This window comes from Phasianus colchicus, chromosome 3 (assembly GCF_987193195.1).
Source record: "Phasianus colchicus chromosome 3, bPhaCol1.hap1.1, whole genome shotgun sequence".
Lineage (NCBI taxonomy): Eukaryota > Metazoa > Chordata > Aves > Galliformes > Phasianidae > Phasianus > Phasianus colchicus.
In genome coordinates, this window is record NC_143438.1 from 12,354,487 (window position 1) to 12,373,825 (window position 19,339).

At 40.8% G+C, this 19,339-nt stretch overlaps 1 protein-coding gene across 7 annotated transcripts in view; it reads left to right on the forward strand.

The window, feature by feature from the left end:
* F13A1 (coagulation factor XIII A chain) overlaps positions 1-19,339 on the forward strand; it is a 203,030-nt gene that overhangs the window by 120,561 nt on the left and 63,130 nt on the right. For 2 of the 7 annotated variants that reach the window (XM_090136981.1, XM_090136976.1), the window contains 4 exons: positions 5,159-5,309; positions 11,023-11,184; positions 12,822-13,035; positions 18,187-18,389. The gene's annotated coding sequence lies outside the window, so the exon portion shown is untranslated. Of the gene's footprint in view, positions 1-1,506; positions 2,332-2,975; positions 3,077-5,158; positions 5,310-6,066; positions 6,348-11,022; positions 11,185-12,821; positions 13,036-18,186; positions 18,390-19,339 lie in introns of those variants that run through there. The other 5 variants (XM_090136977.1, XM_090136978.1, XM_090136979.1 and 2 more) reach the window with 5 other exon arrangements.

Here is a 19,339-nt window from a genome sequence, read left to right on the forward strand (position 1 = left end):
AAACCACCTTCCCTATCTATCTTTCCCAATGGCTCATACACTGTATCCTCTAGGAAATTTACTGCTCTTGCACATAGGTGGGATCCTATGACAGACATGGAGCTCTTAGAGTGGGTCCAAAGGAGGGCCATTAAAGTGATCAGAGCAGGAGCACCTCTCCTATGAAGAAAGGTTGAGGGAACTGGGCTTGTTTAGCCTGGAAAAGAGAAGGCTCCAGGGAGACCTCATTGGGGCCTTCCAGAACTTGAAGGGAGCGTATAAACAGGATGGGGAACAGCTGTTTATGAGGGTGGAGAGTGATAGTACAAGGGAGAATGGTTTTAAACTGAGACAGGGGAGGTTTAGGCTAGATATTAGGAGGAAGTTTTTCATTCAGAGGGTGATGAAGCACTGAAACAGGTTGCCCAAGGAGGTTGTGGATGCCCCATCCCTGGAGGCATTCAAGGCCAGGCTGGATGTGGCTCTGGGCAGCCTGGTCTGGTGGCGGTGATCCTGCACACAGCAGGGGGGGTTGAAACTAGATGAACATTGCAGTCCTTTTCAACCAAGGCCATTCTATGATTCTATTATAATAATGCATATGGTCAGTCTCTGCCTTTTCTTCTACTGTTGCCTTTCACAGCATGTCAGTGAGATGCATGGCAGTGGCCTTCCCTGTGCTCACTTTGAGTGATAGCATGATTTTCCTTGCTTATCTATGGTAAATTAGCCTGGTTTTTGTTCATTATTTTAGTATTTTCTTTGTTTCTGCCAGCATGGATAGTCTGACAGCATGTTTTGGTGGTCTGTCATACTGACTCTTTCTCATGTTTGCTCAGCCAGCTAGGTATTTATTGATTTGTTTGGATGTTGTCACAACAGCAAGGGAAAAATATTTTGAACACAATTTTGGACAATGTCTGTCTGAAAAGCTGCAAAAATTGGCAAGGGGAATTAAAAGACCTGGAATAACTTTTGAGTCTGTTATGAGAACGCATCCTCAACTGAAGGAATATCTGTTTAGTTAGTTGTGTGAAACCACGAGAGGAGCTTTAATTCTTTCACATTTATAAGTAGGACTCACCACCAATAAAGGTATGCAGTCTCTGTGTGTTGCTTAGGTTGGACTCAAAAGGAAGGATACAGAGGAAAAATGTCTTCAAGGTTCCCTTTTACATGTTCAGTAAGAATAAGATTCCTATTGACAATGAGGGGAGAGAGAAGAATCAAGGAGAGGAGGAAGGAATATAGACTATAGAATGAGGCTTGAGAAAGGTGAATTCATTGACTTAAGAAGACAATCTTTTCATTGAATGAAGATATATATATACACACACTATATATAGGGCTTTGAAGATTGGGGTGGTAAAATTGAGGATCAATCTAGGTTTATCTCTTTTTATTAATATTATGTTTTTGTGAGCATATGTAGAGATTTCTTTCTTACAGTAGGTGTACTGTATTACTTAGAAAATGATCAAGAAGGGATTCCCTGCATACAGAAAACAGTTACTTTCTAAAATCAAGGTTCACTTGGCAGGGAGAGGGAATCAACTGGTGCTGCAGTGACTTCCTGAATCTTAAAAAAATGAAATTGGAAGGGCATGGTGAATAAAGAAAGAAATGTTCATAAATCCAAGGTGTCCTTGAGAAAAACAAGGCTTCTAAAGCTTAGAAGATAGATAAAGCAGCAAACTCTGAGACTCGTGGGGGCAGAAATAATGGCAAATAGGAAAAGAATTAAAAGGCTTCAATCGTTAGTAGTTTCAAAGGAACTGATTCCTTTGTTTTCCTTAACTTAAATGGACGCTGATGTGGATTCTGGAGAACTAGGCTTAACCTTCATGCAGAGTCTGAAAAGAAGTTTGAAATAAATATTTGGAGCTATTGACCTAAATGATAACCTTGCAATAAGCATGATGATGCACAGAACTGATTTCAGCCTTACAGACCAGTGCTGAATATGCATTTATGGTCCTTACAGCCTTCTGGTGGTATCAGAAATAACCAGCCCCCACCCATCAATTTGAAAGTGGTAATGGAAAGGAGAGAACATCTGGGCTTCCAAAGCAGAGAAGCTCCTGATCAGTCAGCTGATCTGTCTTTCAGATCTTTATTATCCATGTCTTAAGTGTGGTCCTGTGAAACTGTAGTCATTTGAATGTGTACCTTCTCATCTCAGAACTTGCTGTCTAGTCTCTTGCTCTCCAATAAGTAATGCATTCCCACCTCTCTGGCAGACCTGAATACAGTGGGATGAAGGACCCTCTGAAGTTATCTGTCTCCATTTATTGCTGGGAAAGCACAGGCAACTGTGTTATGGAGGCCATGCCATACTCCTAGGAAGCTGTGGTGAGAGAATACCCCTGTGATACCATTGCCTTCAGAAACCTAGCTATCTTAGCAGGCAGGGATACAGCTGTTGCAAGAGTTACTTAAGGAATCAGCAGAGAATTATAGGAATGGCCACCACATCTCATTCCCTGGTGCCACTGCCTGTGGTGAACCCCAGGATGGGTCTTCACTTGCAGGAAAAGTTGTGGGTAAAGAGGAGACGGGGGTCTGTGCAGGCCAGGAGGATGGACAGAATGAGAAACTTCAAAATGAAGAGATGTCCAGGGAAATCAAAGAAAAAAGGTTCCAGCCTTACTGAGGAAGATTTCTTCAAGCAGAGGAGTTTAGATATATCCAGCTGGGAGAGCCATGTTTACATCTTGTATCAGGCCCTCAAAGTGACATAGTGGAAGAGAGAAAAAAGATAACAAAGATATTTTCAAAATGACATGGCATTGAGATCTAGGATGTTGGTCTGAGGTTTGAAGTACTGAGTAGCCCCAGGAGAAAATAGGGGATCCATGGCTGTAAATTCATGCTCTCTTTACAAGGGTTACATTATGGAGGGAGAACACTTCTTCATGGGAGAAGCAAAACTTGTCTAGCCAGGTGCTTTGAAACCCTGTTAAATTATTTCCTTTTCTTTTGCCTGTGAACTCCAGGCAGTTACCACATGGAACATGTGCTGCCATTGGATTCGTATTTTATCCTTGGAGATGGGACGCATGGAAATCCTATTGAATCCAACACACACACTCCAGAGGTTGGCTAACAATCATGTTTTTTTTTTTTTATCATTTATTATTTTTACTATTTTTGAGCATATTTACAAGCTGAGAGAGATGTCTGTAGTTCTCTATCAATGAGGTGGAGTAGCCACAGGATTTTTGCAGAATTCACTCTGTACTGAAATAGCTCAGTGGGAGGTTGTATTGTGGATGTACAGCAGTTTTCATCTTAATTTGTAAAGAGCCTCCTGATTGCTCTGGTCCAAAGCTAATACCTTGGGCCAGAACTCAGATGGCTGATGATCCAACATCAGCTGCATTTGTGTGAGTAGAAAAAGTAGATGAAGGTGATTTGGGCACATAGATCCCTGAATGCTAATGAAAAGAAAAACATATTTAGCACCACTACAAGTTGGAGACTCTTAGGATTTCAATATTGTGTCCTTTTTTTATAACAATAATAAATTTGTCAGTTACATAGGGAAACATTTTACTGTGTTCAGAGTTATCGCTCCAAATCCAGCGAGATAATGGCCAATAAAACTTTGAGCTAGGAGGTAGAGTTCTGCATTGCTAAAGCCTTCATTATGTATGGTTGTAGAGAATGTACACATATGGCAGAGTGTCTCATTGTTCTTTTGCTGTTTTATTATTTTGTCAGTATGAAGTGGCTGTGATTCAATCTATGAAATGCAAGTTTAGCTTCTATTGATCCTGCTGTCTTTGTATAGGTCCTTAGCAGCTTTGCAGAATGTGTTAAGAGCAGTTAGATTTTATTTGCAGCTGAACCATACTGTACTATGTTCCCTATCAAAATACATCTCATCTCAGTCTGAATGTGCTTGATTTACTCTTTGTTTTGTAGAGGGTTGTAACCGAGAACCCCCAATGGCAGTCCCTGCTGTGGGCCCATAGGATACCATCTGTAGCATGACCAAACCAGACTGCTCTTGTTTTTACAGTGTCGACTAGTCATATTAAGTTATCTACTCCAGCTTATAACACAGGTTCCCTTTACAACTTCGACAAATCCAGTAACTTCTTTGATTGGGAGAAATGCCAGAACCTTCAGTACTGTCTTGGATGCATGCAGACAATAGGGAGGGATCAGACCTCTTTTTTTAAATCTAAGTTGCTGCAGGCAAATGCAGCAGGATGATTTTAAAGAAGAGAACTGAAATCAGATTCAGATTTATTTATTTTAAGCCATACCTTAAGGATTTAAAGATGCAGATATGCAAATATAGTGAGGAAATTTATTATATCTGGCTATCAGATGCAGTCTAGTTGAGCATGGTTAATTTTATTACTAAAATATAGACCAAAATCACTTAATAACAGAATGAACTTTCATTCTTTCCCTACTAGCGCATTTGTAAACAAAACAATATTATAATATATACTTCTAATTGTGTGTTACAGTTTCTACTGTAAGAATGAGCAAACATTTGCACCCTGGGGGAGCAGCATTCCACTAAATATTTGGAGATTAGCTGCAAACAGCAGAAAGAGATCCAGATGGTTCCCTGATGTCCACGTGCTTTTGATAACCCAGCACTCTCTTTCTCCTCCATGGCCAAGAAACTCCTTTGTTTGTTTATCTCTGCTCCCTCTCCCAGGACTGGCTGACAGACTACGAGCTACTTTTTCCAAGCAATTCACCACTTTTTTTTGCCAAAATTCTGGTAATTCCTCTCAGGCTAAGTGCAGTGAAACTTCATCTCACATTTAAAGATTTTGTGCTGGTCTCCAAAGCACTGGATGAACTGGTAGCAGAGCACTTGAATGGGAGCTTTGTGTGGGGTGAGAGGACATGAGTCTGCATCAACTCACAGGAGGGAATGGAGAGAGAGAGAGAGAGAGAGCCTCAGTAGAGGCATATGACCTCCACAGTTTAGTGTGGGTTAATTCTTTCCTGATGCAAGATGAAATGTTCAGTCACTCTTCTCTTTTTGGGATTGCTTAGCCCATTGTTAATTTACATCCAAGGCATAAGAAACATTTTTGTGTTCAAATAAAAAATATAAAGCCTTGCTCTAGAGGCAATTAAAAATGAACAGGCAAGATAGTATAATGCTCTGAACAATTTTAAGGTTTTTTTTTAACTTTTTTTTTAGAAAAATATGCTTGCAAATCTGTGTACCACTGCAGAGATGAGTCTAAAGGGATTTCATCCATCAAACGGAACAATATAATGACTTTTGATCTCCACTGTGGTGAGAGAATGAAAATAAGAAAAAAAAAGAAGGAAAAGAAGCAGCAGAGAAGGTAAGAAATAGTGTCAAATATACTAGGAATTGTGTAGAATATACTAGGAATTCCTTCAATATTTTACACTTCAAAATATGTGTATTTGGGTTGTGAATTCCTTCACAATTGTTATAAGACCTGCTGTAAAATGTCCAGAAATATGAGGGGCCTAGGGAATTCATTTCTTTTTAGAGTGGAGTCTGCCAGTAGAGGAAATGTGGCAGAAGGGTCCCTTGGAATGTTTTGAGGACAAAGCAGCACATAATGCAAAGTTTTGGTGCCCATAGCTATCATTTAGATGTTTTCAGGTATGGTTCAAATGTCCAAAGACTGCCTGACATTGGAAAAAACAGTGATACATTTTGTGCCAGAGTAGGTATCACAGGTACCAGGACAAACCTGATAGAAATGGTAGCAAAGTGAAGCACTGGAGTAGATTGCCCAGAGAGGTGGTGGATGCACTGTCCCTGGAGACACTCAAGATCAGACTGGACAGGGCTCTGAGCAACCTGATGTAACTGTAGGTGTCCCTGTTCATTGCAGGGAAGTTGGACTAGATGGCCTTTAAAGGTCCCTTGCAACTCAAAGCACTTCTATGATTCTGTGAAATGCAGTCTTCTGCCCAAATCCAGTTCATGTCAAACTTGTACTCCAAAGCATTCTTGTGATGTAGAGACCCAGAACCTGTGGCTATGAAACCATAATGTGAGGCTCTATTTTAGCCTTCCCCTCCCATTGTTGGGTATTCTAGTTTTATGTCACATACAACAGACAGTAGAATAGGAACAGAGGGCAGGAGTGTTCATATCTCCCACCTGAAAGTTATTTATCTGCTTTAGAGGTAGTTTCTGAAAGATCTTCTTTGTGATTGTCTTATGGCCAAACTACACTGCAGAGAAGGGATTTATTAAAGCATGACAGAACTGAGAGTGTAGGGAGAAGCACTGGAGAGAGGTATGTTTCTCTTGAAATAGAGCAATTTGCTTGTATTATGGTAGGACTCTGTCACAGAAAATTAGTCCTGAAGAGAATGTTAAACCACCTCTCCATCTGAAGGTAAGTGCAGTTATGTCAACATCTTCCCTGATGGATGTATGTCTAACCCCGTCTTAAAAATGAAGGCGCTGTATTGAGGCTTCAAAGATTAAATAAGCATTAACCAATATAGGAGTGAGTAGCTGCAATTACTAGAAGTAAGCCTGTTTTCTAAGGAGCTGGAAAAATTAATCATCATTTAAAAATATCAGTGTGTGGGCTAATTAGCCAAGTGGCAAAGCTTATTCAAAATTAAGGTCTGGGGAAAGGTGAGATAATAAATATCCTGGTTGTGGGGCTTTTTTTGTTTGTTTAATTTCACAAAAAAAAAATCTCTCTATATTTTACGATACTGGTTTGATTAAATATATGTAAACATCTTAATACTTTTCAGTGAAGGGGAATGAGAGAGGAAAATACTCAGAATTGAAGGCATTCAGTGAAGTGTTAGCACTAAGTTATTTTCTGCTTTCATTTCAAATGAGGTGGAATTCAGTAGGTAGCATAGGACAAGTGGGAATGGTTTTAAACAGACAGGGGAGGTTTAAGTTAGATGTTAGGAGGAAGTTTTTCACACAGAGGGTGGTGAAGCACGGGAACAGGTTGCCCAAGGAGGTTGTGGATGCTCCATCCCTGGAGACATTCAAGGCCAGGCTGGATGTGGCTCTGGGCAGCCTGGTCTGGTGGTGACCCTGCACATAGCAGGGGGGTTGAATCTGTTGTGGTCCTTTTCAACCCAGGTCATTCTATGATTCTATGATATAGTTAGGTAACTCCTCACGACTCTCCAACTTCTCACCTGCAGTGACTTGGAAGCCAGTAAGTTCCTGTCTAAAGATTTGCTAAAACTGCTGCTGAAAATCTATATTTATTACTAACTTGAGTTTATCCAGTTTTAATATCTGACCAACTGTTTTATCTCTTTTGTGCTTACTATGGCCTTCTGTTAGCATCCTTTCTGTGCAAAATTGCTGAGGGATGTATGAGTAAAGTTATCTGTGAACTGTAGTTTTGGCTTCTGAACTGGGTCATGAGTTATTGTCTGAGAACTTGGTCCTTAAAACTAAGCTGTCAGCAGGAATCGTTGAAATTGCTAGGAAGTATACTATTAAAAAATTCAGTTTGTTTTTACCTGGATAGTTTCTTATCAAGTTCCATAGGGATTTAATTCCAAGTCCAATACAGCTAAAGGAGACCATTGTTCTTGCCTCACTAGGGCTAGGATTTGAACACAAGTTATGCTTTCTTTATAGTACAGGCTTAGTTCTCTCATGTACCTTCTTTGCTCTCTGGTATTTTGCTCCAGAGCCAATGTAGTTAAGCCTACAATGTTTTGAGCTAAGTGCATTCTTCACAGATATAAATCCCTTTTCTAAAAGGGGAAAAGAGAAGGATATTATGACTGACAGCTCAATCTGAGCTTTGCATCTAAGCAAAACTCCACGTGCAAGGCAGGAAGTGAATTACATAGCTTCAGAAATAGAGCAGAAATCCACATTCTGCTTGCAAATGGACAGTTCATGGCTCCCACAGGGGCTGTTTTTCAGCCCCTTGCAACATGGGCAGCAATTTGGGTATGGAATAACATGCTAAAGCCATGTTCACAACAGGGCTGTGTTACAGCAAGTAGGAAGCTTGTGATTGCTTGGAATATCTGTTGGAAGGTTGCCTAAGTGTAGTTTGCATGGAAATGGAGCCAAATGAAGCAGAGCAGTAATTTGAAGGTTTGGTGTGGTCTTTTAAAGCTGCAGTTAGGTTGGGATTGGTGCATGCAAAGGGGAGTTCTTCCAAAATCCAGCACTTGCAGCATGGGAAGTGGGACCTGGCACTTACTGCTAAAGAATCATAGAATCAGAGAATGGTTTGGGTTGGAAGGGTCGTTCAAGATAATCTAGTTCCAACCCCCTGCTATATGTGTCCCTGCCTCTCTCTAGACCAGGTTGCTCAAAGCTTCATCCATCCTGGCCTTGAATGCCTCCAGGGATGGGACATCCACAACCTCTGTGGGCAACCTGTTCAGTGTCTTACCACCCTCCCAGTAAAGGGAGAAAGGGAGGCAAAGCATCCCTGGACAGTCTTGGCTCTGTCCAGCACAGTTTGCCTTGCTGATGTGAAGCAAGTTGTGCAAAAACAGCCTGATAAAAGTAGGTTTGTAACTCTTAAAAACAGAATGGCCCCCAGGACACTGCCTATTCAGAGTGAATGAGACAAGAATAGGGTGCTCAGGGGCTGGACTGATCCTCATCAGTACCTCATTGTGTGCTATGGGTTTGGGGGTGATGGTGATGATGGTGCTCCCACCCTTTTTATGATAGAGCTGTGCAAGGATACACCTGCACTATAGATGGGAATAACTTGTTCTTGGCCATTTCCAGCAGTAGAAGTTTTGAACTTGGTTTCTTACTGTGCATAACAGCTTTCACTGCCAACATCTTCATTGATCAAGGTGTAAGTGAAGGTAGGGAGTTGACGTGTGCTATTGTCTCCTTAGGGATAGGAATGCAGGCTCTGCAACCTCACAAAGAAAAAAGAAATATGAAACCCCATTGTTTTTTACAAATCACATTCCTTGGGAATTACAGATACAACTACTATTAATGTTCAGAGTAAGTGTGCACCTTCCAGAAAATGTAACCCTGGCAAGAAGAGGTTCCAACTGTACAGATTGATCCCAGAGGGATGGGGGGCAGTGGGGCTGGAATTGTTTTCTACTTATAAAACAAAGATTAAAGCTATTAACGATAGGGGAATATCTCATGTTTTCATTTGTAGATGTTCTCAGAATTGCATGTCGATTTCAAAAGATAGATATATATGTTCAGTGGAAAGAATAAAAGATTATTCGCCTATGTTTTAATATTATGCTGTAATAAAATAACATTTTCCAGAGCCAGTCATGACTTTAAGCCAGATAATGGCTAAAAATATTAAGGGAAGGATCACCACAGCAACAATCACTTTGCAGTCCTTCTGCAGAGGAAGTGAAAAAACACTCATATTTTGCCAACCTGAATAAATTACCCAGATCATCAGAACTGTAAGGAAAGCTGTACACAATCAGCTTTGCTTGTGTGTGTGAGCACGTGCACACGTATTAACTGGGTTGCAGCACGTTAAATACAAAGGGGAGAGCTCCAAAAATATGCCTGAGATTTAAAAGTTAGCTTGGTTGTATCATAGTTGATCAGAAGTTCCCCTGCCCAGCATGATTCTCACTGCAGTCCAGCTGCTGGGCTGGGCTTTCCTGCCTGTGGTGGCCCAGAAGTGGGATGTGGCACATGGATGTTCTCTTGATGTTGCTCCAGTATGAAGCTGGAAAATTGAGCTGGTAAATGGCTAGTTTTCTTGCCCAGATTAGAGAGCACAAATGGAGTCTTACTCCACTCTGACAGCTGTTTGTATGTGCTGTGTGTGGTTTGCTTTGCCAAAGTAAATCGTCTCATTAGTCAGGGAGTAAAGAACAGGAATGGACAGGTGGTGAGCAGCAGCAGTGCAGAGAGTGCTTGACTTCGAGCACTTTGTGCAGGAGGCAAAACTCAAAGCCTCCTCTCAAGAAGCTGCAGGTATGGCTAATGGAGGGAGAGTAGAATTTTTAGAGGCAGGCCAGAGCAAGGACATGAGTTAGACTTGTGGTAGTGATGCCAAGATCTTCGGCAGTTTCAAAATGCATCAAAGACTCCGAAATAATGCTAGGGGAACCCAAAACCACGGGGCTTTCAAGCACAGAAGGCAGGGCTAGGTATGGGGTGCTAGGGCTATATGTTTCCATGTCATTTCTCCTGCTGTTTGAGAGCACATCTGTTTAGCTTTGTTGGCCCTGTACTGAACCCTGCATTGTCACTACCCAGCATGCTGCCATCATTTTCTGGCTTGAGTTTTTAGCTAGAAGTATGCTTCAGATTTTCTGGGGTCACATGTTTACAAGAAATGGTGTGTCATTAAACTTAGTCTATGTCTTTAGCCTTTTATACTATCCAGTCTCATAGATGTTTTGCAAACAAGGTGCATACTGCTGATGAACAAATTTAAGCTGGCTGCTAGATGACTTTCTTTTCTTAATTCTCTTCTGTGCTGGCCAGTGCAGACTTGGGCTCAGTAAGAGGAGCTAAGCAATGCCAGATGTATCCTGGCCACATTTTGAGTATCTAATAAAAGATGAGTCCAGTTAGTACTGTAACATCAATGTCCGTGTTATAGAGTGACCAATGACTCTGCTGTATTCTGGTTTTCTGGTTTTTTAAAATGCAAACTTTAAAAGTTGCTTGGAAATTCATTAGGAGAACCCTATGGGCCAATCTACTCTTTAGTGTCTTCTGTGTCATTTGCTATCTGCCACCTCACTGTTCCCACTGTAGCTCCAGCCCTGGCAGCCTGCTGAGCTGCAGAGCCTTGCCACATGGCACATGCTTTGGGGCAGGGTTTTGTGCTGGCTCACAGTGACACTAAACTATTTGTAGTGGGAGAAAACTAGCAGCAGCAGCTGAAGTTAATGAATCCTATATCACCCTGGAACAGGGACAGGAACCCTGGAGTTCAGGGTGTTTTCATGGAGGCCTGCTGTAATTTTGATGTATGAGTGACTGAAGGAGATTAAAGCACTTTTGGATGGGCTGAGGAATACGTATGCACTAGGAGTTTTTGTATTATCTTTAATTTGCTACTTACACACTAGGATTTTTCCCCCTTTCTTTTTCAGCTTCACTTTTTTTCTAAGTAAGAAAAGATATGAGTGGTGTGGACGTTTAGATGAATGCCTACCATGATTCCGTTATTGCGTGCTGGATCTTTAAAAATGAAGTGCTCCCCAGACTGTTGTCTAGGAGGGATTGCTATGCATCAGTGCAAGATGGCCCTTACAGTGAGTTACATGCTTGTTTCTCTCTTGTGTAGTTGTTATTTTCCCTTTGCTTGTTTGATTTAATTTAGAACATAAGCCATTCTGGTTGTAGGCAATTTTGATTTAGATGTTCACAAAATGGAACATGATTAGGTCTGTGGAAAAGATCACTGAGGAAATCCTGCAAGAATAGCACACTACTTCAACCACCACCCCACCAAAGCAAGGTCTGGGCAGGACGTCTCCTCTATACCTACTTGACTTACCTGTTTAGGACACAGATTCTGGACTAGATGATAATCCACATTGATTTTCTTTCACCTTCAGACTCCTTTTTTCTGAACTAAGATATATAAAGAATTGTAGAATCATTTTGTTTAGAAAAGACCTTCAATATCAAGTCCAAGCATGTTATAGTCAATACCCAGGTCCAGAAAGCTGAATGGGCTCCCTGTTCCAAACCTCACATCTGGGTTCCTGCTAGTGAGAAAACTTCAAAGAAGCCACTGATGTCTTCCATGCCTTTCATCCAGTTCCACTAAAAATGAGACTCAAATATTAGGGCTTTGTCTAGACCTATAGTAGATTAGATGCCTCTACTGAGTGTGTATTTTTTCCATGGAAGCAGCTTGCTTGCATTACAGTTTGGGAACCAGAGACTCAGCAGCCACTGAGCTGAACGCAGCCTCACAGAGTACCTTCCTGGAAGGCTATATTATTCTCTCTGTTGCACCTTCCTGTAAAACGTGGTGAAAAAATCAATAATGAATAGAAAGTCCTTAATCTCCATGGATATTTCTCCTTTCACGGTGTCAAAATCTGTTGGCTGTTGATTTTCTCTTATTTTACATATGATTAATTTACTTGGGAAGAAAAGGAAAAAGAAGGTGGCTGTTTGTGGTTGACAGACAATTTGGCAATGATTCTCAACTAGAGCTACTAGGATGCATCCCCAAGCTTGTCCTCAACTCTCATGCTTTGTTCTGTGCTCGCAGCAGGGTCGTGGGAGAACACAGCTGCTGCAGCTGCTCGTAGACCAAAAGGTGACCTTTTGAGTAGCTGAGGAATGATGCATTATTTAGTGCATTCCTGGCTAAAATGGAAATGAAATGATTTCATGATCAGAATGACTTGTTTGTTCTTTCACTTAGATGCACAGTGCTGTGGTGTGCAAATCACTACTCATGGTTTGTTCTGGGCAAAGCTTTTGATATGACAGACATAGCACTGGCTGATACCTAAAAGATCTGTGTTAGCCAAACACAGTAAACTTTAGTCTAGAGGCAGTAAGTTTGCAAAACTCAACTTCAGTTTAAATAATGTATAGGAGTGAAAGCTTCCTGGTGAAGTGTATGTCACTAGACTGTCAATTGATACTAGTAAGTATCATAACCAGCTGCTATTTCATTATGAAGTATTTTACTTCTTTCAATTAAACAAGAGTCTCTTGGAGGGTGCCAGTGTAGATCATTCATTAAAAGAATGCGTAATGAATAGAATATTTATCATTTGCATAGACAGAGACTTCAACAACTGCCTCTCAGTGATCTGTGATAGCCAGGTAAATATGCACTCTGTATACTTGTTGAGGGATGGAGAGGAAAGAGGCAGATGGGAACATTTTTCAGTGTCTATAAATTTCCTATGTGGTCTTCCAGACAGAGAATGAAGGAAGCTGAGTCTGAAGACTGTCTTTCCTGCTGACGGTGAATGAAGACTGCAATATTCTCTGCTGCAAGTCCATCTGCTCTTGAACATCTCTTAAAAAGATCTATCCAACAATGCTTTTCCTTTGGAGCTTCCAGCACTACTTATAAAGACTTGAAAGCAAGACTATTCATGTGCTGTAGATACGAGAGCTGAATCATTAAGGTAACAAATTGTTTGAGAATGGACAGTTTTCTCTAAGCATTGAACATATGGAGGGAAATTGGGGAAGATCCGGTGCTTTCCAGTGATTTCACTGAGCTCAAGAAGCAGTGAAATACATAGAATAGTGGAGAAATCTAAATAAAGGTGCCCAGAAGACTATGCTGTGACGTTAAAGAGCTCAGAATGAAAATATCCTACAGAATAAAAGGTGTCTTCTTTTATAGAATTATTTTTATTAGGACAATATTAGATATGGTAAGACAAATAAGTGGGGATTCCTTGAATTACTATCAGTGTTTGATGTTGTCTCGGTTGTTACAGTAAGCAGCATAAGATTACAAAAAATGTTCACGTTCCTATTCGTGAGATAAACTGCCTTTAAAAACCCAGCTCTATTATTTCTAGGATCCAAATTAATAGAATTGATCATGACTTCAGAAGCACAAACACCTGATCAGCTTTCAAGACATTTTGTAGAATTATAGGGTCATAGAATTGTTTAGCTGAAATGGACTCTTAAAGGCCATATAGTCCAACTCTCCTGCAGTGAACAGGGTCACCTACAGCTACATCGGGTTGCTCAGAGCCCCATCCAGCCTGACCATGAAATGTCTCCAAGAATTGGGCATCCACCATCTCTCTGGACAATCTGTTCCAGTACTTCACCACCCTTATTGTAAAAAAACTTCTTCCTTATAATCTATCTAAATCTCCCCTCTTTTAACTTGAAACCATTTCCCCTTGTCCTATCACAACAAACCATGTTAAAGAGTCTGACTCTTTCTTTCTTATAGTACCCCTTTAGATACTGAAAGGCTGCTATCAGGTCTCCTTGGAGCCTTCTATTGTCTAGGCTCAACAACCTCAGCTCTCTCAGTCCTCACAAGGGAGTTGGACTATCCTTTGTGTCGTTTTTTTGGCCCTCCTTTGGAGAGGCTGGATGTCTCCTCTGTCCATGCCACTCCTGTACTGAAGACTCCGCATCTTGACCTGGTACTCCAGGAGAGATCTCACCAGGTCAAGATCACCTCCCTTGTCCTGCTGGCTGCACTTCTTTTGATGCAACCCAGGATACGGCTGGCTTTCAGGAGCATATTCCTGGCTCATTCCTGGCATATTCTTACTGAATTCAGGCCCTTATTTCCAACTACAGTGTCTGCTTGTCCTCTTGCACCGCCTTTCAAACCAGTCTTCTCTGAAGGATCTTGTCTAAGAGAAGATCTGAGCACAAGCTGGTAAGCATTTGCAGCAGGGAGTTCTAAGTTCTGTGGGATTTAGTTAAACAGCAAAGTACAGGCTCCTACTATGAGTCATCTGGTGTAAAACTAGTGCTAAGTATTGTACATAATTAAGACAACATTATTACAGTGAGATTGCACTTCTTTTTTTGGCATGACTAGAGTCTTGAAAAAGTGCAATGTTTTCTGCCTTCAGAGCTGTGAAGAAGATGAAGAGTTCTTATGAGCATTCATTCTAAAAGACAGCAAAGCAACAGTGATCTTAGTTTGTAATTTGCATTATTCCTGAAGCTATCCACACAGATTTCAGTCATCTTCAAGAAAGACTGTGCTTTTCTGAGGAAAAAAGTCCACAAACCTGGAAGTGGTATTCATCAGATAAGGCTTGCAACAATGACATCTGTAGATATTCAAAGTATTTGCTACTTTTTATACTCACAAATCACATATTTTGGGCCACATTTCTTGAAGAGGTATTGTTGGTATTTCAAGTAACAAAAAATCATATTTGCCATCATATGCAACAGAAAATCTTGGCAACAGTGGTGTCAGAGAGCCACAGATTCAATGTTTGAACACTCACTGTCAGCAGGTACAGAAGTTTTAGTAAGCTATTGGCTCTATGAACAAGAAAAGCTATACGAGCAGCTCAAAACTTGGCCCAGCTTTTTCTTTCAGAGGTACAAAAATTAACTTTGTTTTTTACAAATGCATGTTCTTTATTGAAATTTATTGTTCAATATTGCTAACAAATTCAGCTTGTAGGTAGCTCAGAAGGTATTTATCCAGGTTACTTGTGACTCATCATCCTTAACTAGTAACTACTCTTTATGGTTTCACATTATACTTTCGTTCTCTGATTACAAACAGGAAGTGGGAAATCAGACTGCAAGATGGTGACATTGAATTTATTAAGGAATAGGACTTTGAATGAACCCATTTCCATCTCTGTATGGTGGTGAATGCCTCTGAAGCATGTTTGTGCACTTAATTGAAAATTTTTATTTCGTCCCTGCTTCATCCTAACATTTCTCCCATTTTTTCTCATCGTTTCCTAACATGCTGCTTGTGCATGATTTTCAAACACATCTCAAAGGGATTATCCAAATGAGTCCCAGGGACTGCAGAGTTTCAAAACGCAAGGAAAGCAGAGCACATGGGTCAAGACATCTGAGCCACATACAGTGAGCTCCTCTTTGTATGACTTGAACTGAACTTGTGATAGGTCTGAAGATTAAGAATTCTAGAAGCCTTTCTGAGAAAATGATTGCTTAATTGGAATTGATCTATCAGTTTTATATTTTGTTGGCATTGCTGTTTTCTGGACGAGTTTCCAATCTATTAGTAAAGGAGTAAACACTCCTGCCACAACTACTAATGTTCTGAAAGGAAATCAAAGCAATGTAAGTCTGTTGAAGAAAGTGACTTGAAAGAAAAAGAATGATTGATTAGATTTGATAGCTTTAAAATTTTGTGAAGATTATATATGGGAGAGAGATGGGCCAGAGGAAGCTCTGTGGCTGTAGGAAGAAAATCAAGGAGAACACAATTTGTTTCCAGGGCTTCATCCTAGCACGCATTCTTGCAGGGTCACAGCCTAAAATGTAGAAGAGGTTGATATGGTTGGGTCTCATAGCCAACAGTGGAATCATAGGAGAGGAGGATCAAGGCAAAAATGAAGAGTGTGCCTATTGGCTGTGGTTATTATCTTGAGTTTTGCACTACTTTGACAGAATGTACACAGCTTCTGGATAAGTGAGAGAATTACTGTGCAGACCTACTCCTTATAACAGTGTTACAAGATCAGCTGAGCTGCGAGGGACCTTGCTGTGTGTGCTGGAGATTCCTTCATGATGCAGTGCCTCTCAGCAACTCTTTTATCTTTACTCCAACCACAAGCTTGCTCTGAGCACAAAGAAAAAAGTTATTTGTATTCCACTGTGTATGTTGACAGTATTTTTGTGGATGCAGCACAATACTTTAGAGACAGGTATGTGGAGAGTTTGGAAGGCATTAATTTTTTTTTACGTTCTCCTTTTTCAAACCACACTGCAAAAGGTTACAGTGGGAATAGCAAAGGAAAAAACCTGCAGACTTCACAAAAATCAAAGCCTACAGCTTGTGCTGGATGGGTATATTTGGCACACATCTGTGATTATGAAATGACTTTTAAATTGCTTTTGAAATTCATCTGAATAATGATTCATTCTTTCAATTTCCTTTCTCCCCCCAGAACATCTGCCATTAACAAACCAACCAGTTGTGATGTTTTACAATCTACATTTGAACTTACTTCTCAAAACATCGTACACTTCCTTATTTAAGCAGTTATTTGGCTCATTTGCACAAAGATCTGGTCAGTCTTGGGACTGAAAGATGGATCAACAACCCTATTTGGCAAACATATTTGAAATGAATCGAGAAACTGTTCCGCTAGAGAATTGCTAAAGTGGTGGAAATGCAACAGCAACAGGCAGCTTAAGAGTTTTTGTACACACAGTTATTGTATAATGTTGATTTTGTTGAGCTGAGCACATCACAGGATTTAGGTACATGCCTAAAGATGGAATTATATACTTGAACGTGCTTCAGGTTTTTGTTGTTATGAATCTACGTGCTACATCTGTGTTTGTATTAACAGGAGAAGCTGTTCTACAAGACTTTGGACATTTTAAAATTTATTTTTGTTCTGAACTGGAACAGGAAGTTTTACCCTGAAATGAGATTGAAGAAATCTTTAATTCTAAACATCTTGTAATTGAGCATACTTGAAACATTGTGTTTCAGTAACACTGAAATGCTCTGTGAGATTAACATTGAAATATTGCATGTTCACATATGGTACAAAATTAATGAGAACCAACTGTCAACTAAGCATGCTGGGGCTGCATGGGTTGTAAATAACCCATCTCCTGGATGCAGGAAGAGCTCTGATCTGAGCTAGTTTCTCAACTGATGTGCAGTTTTCTTTTAACACAGTCTAGCACTAACCCAAGGATAGCCATTGAAGATCTCTTCAGACTCACCAGCTCTCTGTAGGGACATCTCAAGTGTTTTGCACCAGGTGTCGGGTACAAGTCCCTCAGGGACACAGAGCACAGATTTTATGTGTTTGTATTGTAACTTGTTTTGGTCTACTCTTGGTTTATCTGTTCTGGCCTGATTGCATCCAAGGTGACTTCACGCTGCCCAGAAGACATGATAATATGGGCACAGCACAAACAGATGACCTCCATTTACATCTGGGACTGTATGTGACAAGTTATCCCCTCTGGAGACGAGTGTAAGGGACAGACTGAGTTGCAGTTACTGAGCTCAACCTTGTTTTAACGGGGACTTTGAAGTTCTCTTCCTTCTGCTCCCCAGTCCTGCTGTAGACATCCTAATATCTAATACCTGGGAGACTTCACCCTGGCTGTAAACATACAAGTTAAAATAACCAAATCAACTCTAATTATGTTATGGTAATTTCTCACAAACTATTTTTTTTTTCAATAATGATTTTCTTGCATAAAGTTTCAATGTTGTGAAATCAGCATTTGGTGTAGGAAGACTGACATGCTGGAAAAAATTCAAACAGGTCTGGAAGTGTGTAGAAAGGATCATAGAATCACAGAATGGTTTAGTTTTAAAGATCATTTAGTCTACCATCCCTGCCCTGCCATGGACAGGGACACCTTTCACTGGATCAAGTTGCCCAAAGCCCTGTGACTACCCTGACCTCAAACACTTCAAGGGGTGGGACAGTCACAGCTTCTTTGGGCTACATGTTCCAGTGTCACACCAGCCTCATAGTAAAAAATTGTCTTTCTTATCTCTATTCTAAATCTACTCTCTTCCAGTTTAAAATCATTACCTCTTGTCCTATCACAACAGGCCCTTGTAAAAAGTCTCTCTTCATCTTTCTTTTCAGCCATCTTTAAGTATTGAGAGACTGCAATGATGTCTCCCCGGAGCCTTCTCTTCTCCAGGCTGGACAAGCCCAGCTCCCTCAGCCCGTCTTCTCAGGAAAAATGTTCCAGCCCTCTGATCGTTTTTTGTGGCCCGTGTCTGGACCTACTCCAACAGATTCCTGTCCTTCCTGCTGGGGGCCCCAGACCTGATGCAGTACTGCAGGTGAGATTTCACAAGGGCAGAGTGGAGGGAGACGATCACCTCCCTCTCCCTGCTGGCCACCCCTGCTGGCAGCCTGGGATACAGTTGGCCTTTTGGGCTGCAAGCATGCAGTACTGATTCATGTCAAGTATTTCATCTACCAAAACACCAAGTCCTTCTCCATAGGGCTGATCTCTATCCATTAATGCTTTCAGGTGGTACTTTTACTGGAAACTGCCCTAACCCAACTGCAGCACTTTGCATTTGGACTTGTTGAACTTTATGAGATTGATGTGGGCCCACCTTTCAACCTCTCTAGATCCTTCTGGGTGGCATTTCTTCCTTCTATATCAGTTGCACCACTCAGCTTGGTGTCCTCTGCAAGCTTGCTGATAATGCAGCCAATCCCAAGGTGTTAATAAATATACTGAACAGTACTGGCCCCCATACAGATCCCTGAGAGATAGTATTCATCTCTGATCTCCACCTGGACACTGTGTCATTGACTGCAACTCTCTGGATGTGGCCATCCAGCAAGTTTCTTATCCACTAAATAGTCAATCCATCAAATTAATTTCTTTCCAATTTAGAGAAAAGACTCTTGTGTGGGATTATGTCAAAGGCTTTATAGAAGTCCACATAGATGGCATTGGTTGCTCTTCCCTTGTCTACTGATGTAACCATGATAGGAGGCCACCTAATTGCCAGGCATAGTTTGCCCTTGGTAAAGGTATATTGATAGTCTTGAATCACCTTCCTGTCTTCCATGTACCTCAACACAGCTTCCACGAAGAACTGTTTCATGATTTTCCTGAGCACAGAGGTGAGGCTGACTGTTCTGTAGTTTCTTTTTAAAAAACTGAAGTGATATTTCCTATTCTCCCATCACTGGGGATTTCACCTAATTGCCATGATGTCAAATATGATGAAGAATGGCTTTTGGCTACATCATCCAGTTACCTCTGATGCAT